At 45.5% G+C, this 8387-nt stretch overlaps 1 long non-coding RNA gene across 1 annotated transcript; it reads right to left on the bottom strand.

Annotated features, from left to right (window-relative positions):
• Positions 1 to 4437: 4437 nt before the first annotated feature.
• On the bottom strand, positions 4438 to 8248 carry LOC119433906 (uncharacterized). Its single transcript, XR_007464510.1, has 3 exons — positions 8047 to 8248; positions 7218 to 7391; positions 4438 to 4598 (listed from the first exon to the last, which is right to left on the bottom strand). It is a non-coding gene; the product is annotated as an uncharacterized LOC119433906 (long non-coding RNA).
• Positions 8249 to 8387: the final 139 nt, after the last annotated feature.

An 8387-nucleotide genomic window follows, 5' to 3' on the forward strand; every position in this document is an offset into this window, starting at 1 on the left:
GAATACGCGAGAATATAAAGGAGCATTCTGCGAGAGAGTTACGACACTCAACTGATTTCGTTCCACCGTAAAGAAATTCAGTGATTCTTGAAGCTTTCCATATACATCTGGCCCTGTCATTCAAGGCGTTAAACGCGCCGTAAGACTGCTAGAACACAACAAAACTGTTATTTAGGTTTAAGAACAATAAAAATAGCTTGCAATATATGAAAGCTTACTAGCTTTCACCCTGTAGATGCTTTATAATAGCGAGAGGATTTCATCACATACCCCCCCCCCCCTCAATTTTCTATTTGTTGTTATCTGATATTTAAGCTGTGGTCATTGTGACCCCTGTACAGTAGGCTCCGGTAGTAACTTTCCTAATAACGTAAGTACGGTTCTAAGAACGTGCGGTGCAGGGCAGTTGATTAGCTAGGAGGAGTTCGAGAAGTCGGGTGCTTCTCAAGTCCAATGAACAAAAGAGGTAAACCGGTATTAAATTATGTCTAACTGTCGTCATGGTTCGAACTATTCTAAGTTAGGATTTTGAGTGCACGTAGCTTGAACGAAAGCGCGTACAAGAAATAAGACTGGCCTCTAGCGACTAAGTGGCAAAACTTTTTATATTATCAGCATAACATTAAAATGCGCACAGTTCCGCAACTACTTCGATGCGTTGTTTCATTTCCAGGTTGACATGCATTTGCAACTTAATTCACACTCCGAAACGTACACTTAGGGTCTACCTCATGCCTAGAAACAAGCTATAGTGTAGATTACAAGTCGAACTATCATTTATAACCACGCGTACGCAACAGGCATTTTGATCACTTATATTCTGTTCGGTGAGTTCGATTCGGTTACGCTGAGGATACCTTTTTTTTTAGGACAAATACGTAGCGAAAAACAATAAAACAGACTGTTTCATGCTTAGAACATCTCAATTACTAGCTGTTTGTTACCCTGAATGCTTCCGATGTGCTTCAACACGCCCAGCTACCATGTGACTAAGTATTTGTTACGGATATACATCGACACCACAAAATGGTCCCACGCTCCAACTAATTTCCTTCTTTATTATCTGTGAATCAAGTAGTTTAGCCACCGAAAGGGCTATTCCTAATCAGCCAAGAAAAATAACTAGACGAGGAAATCACAATAAAATAACAAAACACTAGTGGAACAAGTTTATGGGTTCAGAAAAAAAAACAGAAATAAAAGATGTTATAGGAGTACAATAACAAGATAAGCATGAACAAGCCATAGAAACACAGGGGAAAAGAGAGCGCACACAAACTGATGTTGTAAAAAAATTGACCCCATCACTGTCAACGAGAAAATCCCGTATAACTTTGACAGGTAGTCTCTGTTTGCAGGGACAACTGCCAGGGTCAAAATTTTTCTGTGCAGAGAAAGGACATCGGCATATAGAAAGTTTACACGACCACGAAGCATGCATCGCCACTTATCACTTTGTGGGCGCTCACAGAGGCAATGCTCCACACAAGCTTCAAGGGGGCCATAAACATTGGAAGAGGGTAGGATAATCTTTGCTTGCCGTAGTTTGTTCGCGAGTATTGCACATGCCATTGTCATAGTGGGTGCACTCAGATGATGTCCTTACGCGGTGAAAGTAAGGCGTGTAGGCCACCTCCTAAGCGGCGTAGAAGCGTGTCTAATGTGTGGTCCATGTTGAGGTTTACCGAGAAGCGAAGCAGTTGGTCAGTGCTATATAGGATAGAGACGAACTGACTAACGCTCAATACGTTGTAATTCGTCAATCACCCGCTGTCACGGCGCTCTGTAGTGGATGACGCCTTCTGTCTGCTGCCAAACAGCATCGTCTTCGGAGCCACGGGGTCCGCGTTCAGCTCGGAAAGGGACCCGTACGGGACGACTCGGTTGTCCGACAGAAGCAGCAGCTTGTCGACGTCCTTCACGAATGCCTCTTGATTGCAGACCATTATTCGCGTCTGTGCAACGAAACAAACTGTATAAATTTCAACAATTAATTAATTAATTAATTTTAACGTCCCAAGGCCAAATGCAGGGACTACAAGAAACGCCGTAGAGGAGGACCCCTGGTTAATTTTGAACACCTGGTGCTAACCAGGCGTGCGTTATGCGACTATTCAGAACATGATAACGAGTTCGTTTTTCAGCACAGGATATCTTACCTTGAAGCCAACTCTTGTTGCTGCTGTTTGTGCTTTATGATTCTGATTTCTGTCTGAATCATCCGAAGTTTATTTATCATGATACCAATATGTGTACATTTTATTTCTATTGCCAAGAGCCGAAGCCGTGTCGGCACCATCGAAATTGGCCTCCTGCTGCTGATAATCATTGCATTGTCGCAATGGTGCATCACCAGAGAAGATAAGGAATATTGCTTGGTTGACAAAAGACGCTGACGACTTGTTAGTGATGTCCCCTACGCTGTTCTTCATATTGTCAGTACTAAAACATTTTTTAACACGAAAGTGTTTTATGCCGGGGTCCACCAAGACTTCACTGACGTATTGCCGTCACGGAAATACGTCATAGAACATAATACAAAGAAAGAAACCAGAAGAAAAAGTTCCACAAACATGCAAAATTTATAAATCGAACCCACGACCTCTCGGTCCGCGACGATAGATCGCCGAGCGTTTAACCCATTGCGCCACAAACGCATTTGCAGAGAGCTACACAGACGCGCCTTATATATCTAACACTCCTCCGTGTACCCGCGCTCTTGCTCGGGGCGGTGCCGCCGCCTACGAGCAGAAAAGAGAAGTACTGCATTATGACACTAACGCGCACCGACAGTGAACGCTTCGGTGGTCTCAGCGCTACGACGCCTCGATGCCAGCATTCGAAGGGACGCTGGCATCAAGAAGCACTACCAACGCCACCTAGGTGGCGTTCACCGCACTCAGCACAACGGAGCCTGGCCTCCGCAATTAGCTCTGAAAATGTTTCTGAAGTTGATCGCGGAGGCTGCAATTACGACGCGCTGTACGCGCTGATTTGACTCGGTGACGATTCAGTTACGTGCTTTGTCTTGCACGTTGTATTAGTGTGTCAGTTACGTGCTTCGTCTTTCGCGTTGTGCTAGCGTGTGCAGCGTAGTGCAGCTTCCATATGCACGACGGTTGCTCATGGTCATCGACGTTGGTAGTCGTGATGGAGGAGACGTGCCACCAGGCGTCAGTGTGGGTGCATCAACGCCTAAGGGCGCTTTAGCCACAAAACACCAATAGACATTATATATCAATGTGCAATAAACATTACACTAGTTCTGTGAAGACACGTTTCACTTTCGTGTTCTATACCGATTCCTATATAAGAGGGATCAACCACATTTTTTTTTCTTACATGGTATTTATTGCATCATGTATATGCGAGAGAAATAGTATCTGCGGAAAACGTGCAAGCACCAGCCAACACATCTTATATTCATGGCCTAGAAATGGCCTAAAATCTCGTTAAGCTCACCCTACCCGAACAAAACTACAAGTAGTTTTGTTCTTAAACAAGTGGCAAGTAACTTTGATCTTAAAAAGGTGGCAACGACAAGCAACGTAACAAGAGATGGTACCAGTCCGGTTGAAAATCTGTCAAGTCATATATGTCCTTCAAGTGACCAATCATTTGAGCGTAGTGAAATTTCGCCGAAACAACAGGTTCAGCGTTTCGGTCTAACATGCGCGTCTTCCATAAGCTGTGTAGTCCATAAGCTTCGTCTTTCGCGTTGTGCTAGCGTGTGCAGCGTAGTGCAGCTTCCATATGCACGACGGTTGCTCATGGTCATCGACGTTGGTAGTCGTGATGGTGGAGACGTGCCACCAGGCGTCAGCGTGGGTGCATCAACGCCTAAGGGCGCTTTAGCCACAAAACACCAATAGACATTATATATCAATGTGCAATAAACATTACACTACTTCTGTGAAGACACGTTTCACTTTCGTGTTCTATACCGATTCCTATATAAGAGGGATCAACCACATTTTTTCTGCTTACTGTCTACTTCAACATACATACTTTTAAATGCATCCATATACCGGGTGTCTATATATTGTCTAAAAATATAACTATATATATAGAGGGGCTTCTTTCACGCTCGGAAAAACACTTTCATATAGCACGTATTAAGCAACAGAAAGCTGTATCGGGAGTTTATCATGTTTCTCTACAATTTTCTCATTCACACTTTCCATCTAATTATAATATTGGAGAAGTTCATTAATTAAGACTAATTATGCAATTAGGCGGAATGCAAAAAATTATCTGAGTATCTCCAAGCGACGGCAAACAACACTACCTTGGTTCTGTCTAGATACTTGGCATTCTCATATTTTTAAATCTTGGTGCATGATAGTTGGGACACCCTGTATATTCAGCATAAACTACCGTTATCGTTTCCGCAAGGGAAATTATAACAACAGAGTGAGTGTGTCCCGTACTTTGTCCCTAAGAAGGCCCTCGGGTCCGATCACCCGTGCAAACACCTCCGCAGCTACATGCACATCCAAAGCACTGAGGGTGTCGTCTATGAGGTAGATGTCGCTGTCACTGTACACGGCTCGCGCCAGAGCCACCCGCTGCTTCTGCCCTCCACTTAGCGTATCTCCCTGCGCAAAAAGAAAGAAAGAAAGAAGGAAAGAAGGAAAAGAGTAGCGCACTCAGTACATTGTGCACGCGAAACACTCATGCATAGACACTGAGAACGCATGGAGCTCAACGGTCGGTCCATTTCAAGCATCCTCATAGTGCAAGTTTCTAAAAAAAAAAAAAAAAAAGGTCGTCTGCAGCCGAGGGGCGAAAATTGTCACTAAAATCGAGCACTCGCTGAAAGAACAAGAAATGAAAACAAATTGACGTTTAAAAGGCCCATTTTTACGGACAATAAGATCAGTCGAAGGTAAGCTTTTGGCGCAGTAACACTTGAAGCATTCGATTTCCTTGGATAACGCAATACTTTAATGAGCGCTATAAATAATAAATGCAGCACATGGTTCGTACAGTTAGCTGTAACATACCTAGCCTGAACAGAGAAGGACTGAGCATGGGCCGTGTGAGCAGGTGTCACTGCGATTTTTTGACAGCGAATCTGTCCATGGCTGGGATCCGGGATTTTATTGCGTCCGCGCGTGAGAACTCTCCCCTAAAGTGTGAGAGTGAAAGAGCCAACAACAAAAGCGAACGCATATCGCGCTCACGTCGGAGCTCGATTTAACGGCCACCTGTGTCTAAAACGATGTGCCTCTGTGAATGTATGACGTAGCGCGTGACGTGGCGCGCGACCAAGGGCAAAGGGTTGGCGCCTATCGGCGCAACCGCGCGAACGCGCTCGTGCCACTGCTAAGGCGTTCGTCGTCGTCGTCTTCTTCCACAGCTGGCTCCGTTGCCGCTCACCATTCCAGCGTAGAATTTCACTTCTCTCCTGTCGTTGTAATGGGGAGGCTGCGTTTACGGGGGATATGATGCTTAAGGGGGTATGAGCCATTCATTGTCTTACGTGACGGACAGATTTAATAACAGAGGTGATATGCGAATGTGCGTGTGTACCTATTGTCACGATGACCACCGATCAGGATAATAAAAATGTCCGTGCCTCTGTTCAAAATTCTGTGTCACCTCTGTGTCGTGCGCTAAACAGCTTCGCTGGTCATCCACCTTCACAGAGTGGAATTAATTTTTTTCGAGAAATGATGACAAGGTTACAAAAAGGAGGTCCTCTCGGCACAGAGGGCCATCTCAATAGCTTATATTTTATTGACGCTGAAACAGCCAAAACAATTACCTAACCATGCCCAGGGCCCGCTCCACGTCAATGTATATCACGAACTGAGATACAATAGCACGCAGAGAGTGCTCGTGTTTCATCGTAACCATACATAACATGTAATATCTAGATTGATTGATTGATTTTCTCTGAAGACCAAAGCATTACAAAGAGGAGTGGGTCAATTATGCTAAACAATAAAAAATAAAAATACGATCAACTTCAGAAACATTTTCAGAGCTAATTGCGGAGGCCAGGCTCCGTTGTGCTGAGTGCGGTGAACGCCACCTAGGTGGCGTTGGTAGTGCTTCTTGATGCCAGCGTCCCTTCGAATGCTGGCATCGAGGCGTCGTAGCGCTGAGACCACCGAAGCGTTCACTGTCGGTGCGCGTTAGTGTCATAATGCAGTACTTCTCTTTTCTGCTCGTAGGCGGCGGCACCGCCCCGAGCAAGAGCGCGGGTACACGGAGGAGTGTTAGATATATAAGGCGCGTCTGTGTAGCTCTCTGCAAATGCGTTTGTGGCGCAATGGGTTAAACGCTCGGCGATCTATCGTCGCGGACCGAGAGGTCGTGGGTTCGATTTCCAAATTTTGCATGTTTGTGGAACTTTTTCTTCTGGTTTCTTTCTTTGTATTATGTTCTATGACGTATTTCCGTGACGGAAATACGTCAGTGAAGTCTTGGTGGACCCCGGCATAAAACACTTTCGTGTTAAAATAAAAATAAAGGAATCGTACAATGACGCACTGTTACGAATATTCATGAGCAATGGCTGACTGGAAAGCGTTGATGTCAGTGATTGTGGCAGTGGAGGCGGGGTATTGTAATGGAGATTGCGATGCAGATTACATGCTTTGCAGAAGAAAACCATAACTTGACTTCGCTGGCCAAGTGACGTTAGCGCATGTTGCTCCATTTCTGCACCTATCACACTTACAAAAGTAAAGCTGAAGACGCCGGTCAAGGTAAAAATAATTGAGCACAAAGCAAACATGACTACCACATCAAAATTTTGTTTGAAATTGTATATGTAACTTCCCTTAGTCCGTGACAGAGATCTATATTCTTCTTTGTGTAATGATCACAGTCGACCACACGAGCTTTTGTCTTGATTCATAAAGCATCGATAAAAAGCATCGAAGCATTCAGTAGATACCCGTAATCGCTACGACCAGCGAGTTTTCACCAGTCGATAAGCCCAATCGCTGAACAAAATCACAAGAAACGCCATCTTGGACTCCCTCCTAGAATATTTCCAGAGCAACTGATGCATTTTTATCTGTACCTATCATACCTCATTCCATTTCCCTTCTCAGATGGCAGCCACCAAGGAAGGCCATACCCATATCTAGTTAACAGAGCATTTTGACCACCACCACCACCTCTGATTTAACATTCCTGCCACCGTGTCCTGTACGCCATTGCATGGTTTCAATCACGACGTAACACAGCTTAGTAGCTACCTTCTCTCCCACTTCGGTGAGGTCACCGGCCGGTAGGAGCTCGAGGTCTCGAAGTCAGGTCGCACGCTTCGAGCACACAGTGGTATCGGTATGGTTCCATGGGCCTTCCGAAAAGCACGTTGTCACGGATGGACATGTTGAAGATGCAGGCCGTCTGCGGTAGGTACGCCATCCCTGCCCTGCCACCATGAGGAGCAAAGTCCATGCGCGGTAATTGTGAACATCGTTGAATAATCATCTCAGGTACTTCAAGGTAAGTGTTCAAGCTAGAATATGCATTTGAAAGCAGGTGCTCAAGTGACTCGCGTCACGTCGAATTAATAGTTCGCCCGGTAATTCGTTTGCCTTGCAGACAGGTCTTTGCGTCTTGTTCTACGAAAGTTCACTATTGACGTTATTTATTGCAATCGCAAATGAGCGCAAAAGAACACGAAACAACAAAAAGACCCGACACACAAATGCGCTGGGGGTCCGGTCCCCTGAGCAAAACGGAGTGCCGGGCGACGGTCGTTGGAAGCCATTTTTCGTGCAGTAACAAGTTTTGAACCCACTCAGGGATGTAGTTCAGGCTTGTTGGTACGTCATCAAGGTGACGTTCAGTGTAGCCTAAAGTACAAGGACGACAACATGACTGCGTGTGATTCCTGTGTTTCCAGTCCTGTTTTCTGCATCCGTGGACTGTAGTGCTGTAACTTACAGCCTTCGCACCTACAACCTACCTCTCCTTTCAATTGCTACTTACGCAAAACAGATTTCGCAGGATTATGTAACTATGCGTAAAACAGCGGCAAAATCTATTCTCCCAAAAGGAGTGCTTGATTCGAGGTACCTACCCCAACGTGCGCGGTTCCACGAAGCCGCCGCAGCTCACCCAGTATGGCCGCCAGCAGCGCAGACTTTCCGCTTCCTACGAGTCCGACGACGCCAAGCAGGGTACCCGGGGTGATGTCGAGGCTGACGTCATACAGTGGGGGTATATCTGGACCTAACGATTTATTTTTACCTCTCTCCAGCCCACTCCAGCAAAACGTGCACTTTTCCAGCAACACTGCACCTGTAAACATAAAAACGAGTGCCTAGAATGCTTGCTTTTTGCTTTTGCGACGTGTCCATGACCTAAATCGTTTTCCTCTCGTGTTTCCGAACAACCTAAGAAACCAACTAGGAGAC

This window comes from Dermacentor silvarum, chromosome 11 (genome assembly GCF_013339745.2).
Source record: "Dermacentor silvarum isolate Dsil-2018 chromosome 11, BIME_Dsil_1.4, whole genome shotgun sequence".
In the NCBI taxonomy this organism is placed as follows: Eukaryota; Metazoa; Arthropoda; class Arachnida; order Ixodida; family Ixodidae; genus Dermacentor; species Dermacentor silvarum.